This window comes from Rutilus rutilus (genome assembly GCF_951802725.1).
Source record: "Rutilus rutilus genome assembly, chromosome: 14".
Classification (NCBI taxonomy): Eukaryota; Metazoa; Chordata; class Actinopteri; order Cypriniformes; family Leuciscidae; genus Rutilus; species Rutilus rutilus.
The window spans coordinates 6,241,809-6,249,379 of NC_140219.1; positions in this window are offsets into that span (position 1 = coordinate 6,241,809).

Below are 7,571 nucleotides of genomic sequence, written 5' to 3' on the forward strand. Positions count from 1 at the left end.
GCACGTGGGTTTGAAAGGAAAATCCCACCCATCACAGCTGCATCCATCTATAGATTATGAGGATTGACTGTGCACTGCATCTGTTTTTCACTTTAAATGCAAGACGATCTTTTACATTTTAACTGCTAGGCTACTGTTGCAGTTGTGCATTAAGCTGCTATTGCGGAACAAACCACTAATAATAAATGATAACACTTTATTTTACAGTGTCATTATTACATGTTACACGTAGTTATAACTATAAATTATGCATTATCACATGCAATGCAACTAACCCTAAACCAAACCAAACCCTATAACCCTATAGTTATTTTATATCAGTAGCCTACTTAAATGTATAATTACAGTGTATCAAAGACACCTTAAAATAAGTGTACCTAATAAATTATAATACTGTGCTATTATTATTATATAATTAATAGCAGACTATCATTAGCCTCTATTTCTTTATTTTATTCTCTTTAATCTTCTATATTTATGTTATAAGCTTCAAAAGAGACTTCAGCCTGGTGTGTTTCAGCAGAGAAATCCCTGCTCCTCTTAGTGTCAGTACATCCTTTTACCTTCAGCATTTCCTCGTGTGCATTTTGGCCTCGTGCCCCTCAAATGCATGTGTGTGCGTGTGTGTGTGTGTGTGTGTGTGTGTGTTTGTGCGCGCCGATGAGCCTGTCAAAGAGAGGATTCGCATCCATTGCACCATTCTCCATCCCTCCCATGACTGTTGTGCTTTCTGCTGTAATTAGGTTGAATTCAGAGCAGATCGAATTACGTTATTCTGCATCTCGAGCTGCAGTCCTTGACTGTCTCTCTCCCCCGGGAGAACCTGGCGCCTGCTTGCCCGATCAGACGGCTTCAACTGGACGGACCGCCAAAAGAGCGCACCGGGATCTCCGATACGTCATCTGGTAATGTGGGCTAAATGAGAGGTGTGAGGGCAGGGGAGACGGGATAACATCGCAAGGTCTTGTGTGACCTGGAACAGATAAAGTGTTGGAATAATGAATTGTTTTATTCACTTTGTCGATATGAATTTTGCGCGCAGAGGGCGTTTGGGAGAAATAGGGATGGTAAAGGAAGAAAAATCATTTTGTTTCGTTATTGGAATTATAGTTTATTTATTTTTTCTTATTATTATTATTATTGAATGAATGAGATAAGAGAAAAAATAATATTAAAACGCATTGGTATCGTTTTCTTTTTCTTTTTTCTTTTTTCTTTTTTGTATGCATGATCATGTAGCCTTTCTTCTTTTACTTAACATTATGTATTATCAGAATTAGCATTTTTATATTAATTGAGTAAAAAGATTATAACTCAAGGTTTTCAATCTATTCGATGTAACTAATTTAGGCAAGATATATTTATGTCAATAATATGTCACGCAGTGTTTCTAAATAAAAAAAAAACAATTGTAAAACGGATGACATTTTTTCCCCCCTCTTCTCATTATTCTGTATTTTCTTAGACCATTTCAGGACATTTCTGGCAGTTCATTTTTCGTAAACAAACGAAAATATGACTTACTAAAATATATTTATTTGCGTAATTATTTGTGTGTATATTGATGTATTAATTAATTAAATTAATTGTCCTCATCTTTCACCGGAATGACCATGTTTGCGAAGACATATATTGTTTTCAGCATATTCGAAGGGGCCTTGTATTAGTTTAAATCAAGTTGTATGTCTTCATAGATTACAGATTATTGTAGTAATCGAGGAAGACCCTCTATTCAGTTTATTTTATTATATCTTATTTTATTCAGTATGAAAATGTTGAAATGTTAGGAAATTTCCATTTAACGGTGATTGACACCATGTTGGTTCATTTGTGTCATTTATAGGCCTATGCATTTAACATGAAACCAAAGTTTAATAAGGGCATTATTAGTTTACTTTTTGATAAATACATTAATCTAACATATGGTTCTCTGAGCAGTAGATAGATAGATAGATAGATAGATAGATAGATAGATAGATAGATAGATAGATAGATAGATAGATAGAGCAACAATGAAAGCACTACAAGGAAACATGTTTAATTTAAACGCATCTGCTTCAAGCATTATTGTGTTTCTTGTAATCCATCTTTTGTGTCTTTCGTTCTGATCGCGTTTCTACACACGTCTCGTTGAAGTGTCAAAAGCGTAATTAAGCGTATCATTGGCTTTGTGTTGTTTACAAACCGCGAGCTGTAATTTAATTTGGTCCACCAGCAGCCGCCACCGGCAGCGCTGATGCCCGCGGGCCCCGGGCGGAGAGGGACCTTCTGCCGGACACCTGCGGGGGTGGAGCCCGTTACCCGGGGGAGGGGCGGCATGGACCAACTTAATGAAAACACACGGGAAATGTTCGAATGAATGTAACAATAACAGTTTGTTCACTCTTTTGATCCTACTGCTAGAATCGCGACAAAATTAAAACAGCAAGTGTGTAAATGAAATGGCTTAGCATAAAGCATCTCAAAAGTTGTTTACGCAGTAGCCGTACCTGAACTACAAAAAAAAAAAAGAAAAAAAAAGAGCCATAGTTTTGTTGACTTCCTAAATGTTTTTTGCATATATTAATTATAAAACTTAAAATGTATTTATTTAATAATAATATTGTGTGTGTGTGTGTGTGTGTGTGTGTGTGTGTGTGTGTGTGTGTGTGTGTGTGTGTGTGTGTGTGTGTGTAAATATATTCATTAAAACTATAACTACTTATATATATATATATATATATAATTTAAATAAATAACTATCCTTTTATTATCATTATAATCTAATTAAATTAGTTTCTTATGTGCTTTTTTTGCAAAATAGTGATAGTGTTTATATGTATAAATGTTTATATATATATATATATATATATATATATATATATATATATATATATATATATATATATATATATATATATAGCCTATACATAAAAAAATTGAGAGAGAGAGAGAGAGAGAGAGAGAATACAGATAAATACATGGTGGAGCAGGAGTGAAGAAAAAGAAAGAGAGGGAGAGGTGGCTTTTGGTAATAATGATGTACCCTCAGGCTTAGTGCTGTCTATCATACAGCCCCTCTCTCTCTCTCTCTCTCTCTCTCTCTCCATCCCTGCACAGTCTCAGCACAGACAGGCATGTTGTATTAGATGGGGGGACCCAGCGTCTGGGCCAGAACACAGGGAGCTCCAGCCTCCTAATTGATGACTCCCTTTGAGTGAGGAAAAACACTAGCTGAGATTGATGGCCTTGCAATTTAGGGCTTTTGGAATGAGTCATAGCAGCATTAACTCAATAAGGTGTCTATCAAACTGGCCTTATACCATCCTATAACAGCACTGAATGACTTTAATTACATGGCGTTTGCATGAAATATTGGGAAGACTCAGGGTAAAATAGGGGCAAAGAAAAAATCATCATTTGCACTTTAGCATATAAGAAATCCTTAGAAATTATTTTGATTAAGATGATACACACTGTAAAAAAGACAGTCATTTTTGCAGAAAAAACAACATTTATTTATTAATGTAAACATATTTAAAGAACAACCTGTAAAACCACCATAATAACACTGGAAAGAGAAAGTCACATGAGTCAAAGTTAATCACTTTTAAAAATTAATATATAAGGTGCACATAGTATCATCCACAAATACAAAACACCATCATAGTAGCACACATGACATTGTTTAACAAAATGAGATGTAATCTAAAAGTAAATCCCTAATGTAGGTCTACATAATTAATGATAGCAATTAATAAAACTAACTTTTAATTATTAAAAGTAACTTTTCAAGTATGTCAACTTATTCTACTAACCCCTAACAGTCTAATACTCAACTAATAGAGTTGACATATAGGTGCAACATTACTTATAGTCAACAGAAGGTCTACCATTAAAATAAAGTGGAACCATATTATTTGATATTGTGAGATTTAAAGGGTGAGTTCACCCAAAAATGAAAATGATCCTATAATGTACTAACCCTAAAGCCTGATTTAATAAAGTCCTTCTGAAGCGAAGCGATGCATTTTTGTAAGAAAAATATCCATATTTATAACTATAATCACTGGCTTCCGGTAACGGCCGTACATTAGTCTATTTCGGAGGAAGAGTGACCTCTGACCTGACTGAAAGAAGTAAGTCATAAACACCTAGGATTGCTTATGGGATAATTTTCATTTTTGGGTGAACTAACCCTTTAAATACTTAATTTCACAGGACTATGCTTTAATAACCTTAGTTAGGTGATTTTATGTTGATTTATATATACGATTTTTGTGGGGATGCTTATACCGCACATTATTTGTATTACTATAACCATTAATTAATGCAATATGTTCAATGTTCACAGTGTTACCCAACATTATCGTAGTCTCCCGCAGTAATTCTAGATTGGACTTAAATAATTTGGCCTTGTTGTCTGAGGTTCCTACACTGTTTAATTTAATGCCATTTTATCTCGCTGTTTTTCCAATAGTACAGTCAGTCTTCAACGAGTCCTGTTTTCCCAGCCATCTCAAACGGGTAATTGCATTTTCCATTTTCTCTCGTGACAATGGAGCATCCACAGTCTGCGCGTTATTAATCATAATGAGCTCACACAAATAAGCCCTCATGTATCGAGAGAGAGAGAGAGAGAGAGAGAGAGAGAGAGGGGCGCTGTGCAAGAGTTTACAACTTGCATGCACAAGCATTTTTCTCCAGTTTAAAGTAAATGAATGCACTTTAGGTTCATGTTCACTTCATTTTCAATCATAAGAATGTTTATGTTTCATATGCCCCACCTGCATTTTTTAGTTAAACCATAACGAAATGTAATAAAGTGTTTTTGCATGATTTTAATGCAAAAAAAATACATTTTAAATATTCATTTAGTAATGTATTATTTGATGTGATAGTCTGGGACAATTCAGCAATTTGTCAGAAAAGTATCTATGATTAAAGGCAGTGATTAAATTCAATAATTTTCATTACAGTACAGAAATTAGGATTTATGATTCTCATGATCTTAAAAACCTTATGGTCTAAAGTCCTGTGTTATTTTAATATAATTCAGATACTATTATAGTTTTTATTAATATTTTAATATTAATAATTCATATTAATATTTAAAGTATTAGTAATTGTATTGTGTTCTTTTGTCATTTTCTAAGTATATATATTAGTTTAACTTGATGTAAATACCTAAAACTGAGATATATATATATATATATATATATATATATATATATATATATATATATATATCAGTTTTAGGTATTTTAGTACATCAAGTTAAACTAAATGAAAATTACAGTAAAATTTACAAAATATATTTTATTGGCAACATTGAAGACACCTGGTGTTAACAAGCAGAATCACTGAAGGAGAAAACCATAATTAAAGTCACCATTGTGGTGATCAGTGTGTGTTTTAGTTGGGCTCTTGACCCTTAAATTATAAACTTTAAGTTTAGTTTGGCTGCTGTACATGAGTTATAACAGCCAGATGAACAAATAGAAAAGGTGATGTGATGGTGTTGGTTGTGTTTTAACATAATCATTATTTCACAATCATTTGACCTGAATCAATGAACTCATATAGAATCCAATTTATGAGTTAGGTTAACTTTATTAATTATAGCAGCATAATATTTTTAGCCTTTTCAATGAAATCCAAATGATCAAATCCCCCCCCAAAAAATAAATATATATACACTTTTTTTTTTTAGGCACACACACATCAAGGTTTTGCGTATGAATCTCAGCAATGGTGACAAACAGATCACCTCTGATCATAAGCTCATTATTTATTCATGCAGCAATGCATGATGGGAGCCATGAATGAGTTTTGATTGGTGGGAACCAGAATGCACTGCAACATGCTTTATAAATGTCACCATTGTTGAGATTCACAGGCTGATTATTGATGTCTGCGTGTCTCTTTTTTGTACAAGAGAAGCTTTTTAGAAATTATTTGGATTACATTGTAAAAGTTAAAAATATTATGCCGTACAAGGCCAGTGCTGCTGTAATTAATAGAGTTAATCTAACTAAATTGGACTCTATATGAGTTAATTGATTCAGGTCAAATAATTGTGAAATAATGATTATGTTATAACACAACCAACACCATCAAATCACCTTTTCTCTTTGTTCATCTGGCTGTTATAACAAATGTACAGCAGCCAAACAAAACTTAAAGTTAATAATTTAAGGGTCAAGAGCCCAACTAAAACACACACTGATCACCATAATGGTGACTTTAATTATGGTTTTCTCCTTCAGTGATTCTGCTTGTTAACACCAGGTGTCTTCAATGTTGGCAATAAAAGATATTTTGTAAATTTTACTCATTTTAAATGGTTAACTTTTAAGGAATTAATTTGATTAATTATTACTCAATTCTAATTTGTTAAATTTAATTAATAATATTGCTTGTAATCTGTTGCCTCAATTTTATTGATTAGATATCAATAAAATCAATGTATTCTTTTTTACAGTGTATACTAAAACCTCTTCTAAAACCTTTATTTGTATTTTTTTTTTATCTGGTTTAAGAAGAAGGGTCGTTTGAGGAGAAGAACACATGCAGGCTATCATTGCTGTTCATTTTGCAATCCGTTTTAGAACAGGCCTAAAGGTGTGTTAGCAAAGTTCTTGATCAGTCCATTTCATGTATGTTTGATTAAAAAGGTGCGCAGATCAATAATATATATTATCCCGGAGATCCTGAGGTGAGATTTTAGCTGATAATGTCGTTATCTAGAAATACGGCCGCTTTGATATCATTTATTACGGTTCACGGTTGGACCTCCAGGCTGAGTCTAATAAATCTGAGAGTAACAGCTAGTCTGCTAGTGGCCTCTGCTCTGCTTCACTCTATAAGAACACACCGTCTGAGGACTTCATTATGTCTTCACAAACACCTCCAAATCGATCCGGTCACCCTTTCAGTGGCAGAATCAGTCGTGGTGCAAGCGAGAGGACCAATCTAATGAACGGTGTGTGTTTAGGGTTGCTGTGGTGCCCTGTAGGAGTGTCTGGCACAGAATATTTTGTCCCATCTCTAATTAAGAGGGTTAAAATAAACTCAGCGTGAGCCCTGCAGTGGGACAGGGGCAAAGGAATGCATTAACACCTAACGAGAAAATGATTGCAGCCCGAAAGACAGAAAAGACTGAACTGGTGAAGTCAGACACACCTTTCCTACTTTCTAAGGGTCTTTTGGCACTAATCTGTGTGTGTTTTTATATATACAGTGTGTGTGCGTGTGTGTGTGTGTGTGTGTGTGTGTGTGTGTGTGTGCGCGCGTGTGTGTGTGTGTGTGTGTGTGTGTGTGTGTGTGTGTGTGTGTGTGTGTGTGTGTACACATAATATATTGTATTTTTTTTATGTATAATTATATTTGATATAATTTGATAATAAAAACATTTATTTTTCTATAATTAATTTCTTCATATATTGAGTCATATACACACATAAATATATGTGATTAAAATATATAAGTAGCCTACATAGATGAATAAATTAAATGTATTACATAAATATTAGTGTATATATTGTAAAGTAAAATTATAAATAAATGTATGTATGTATGTATGTGTGTGT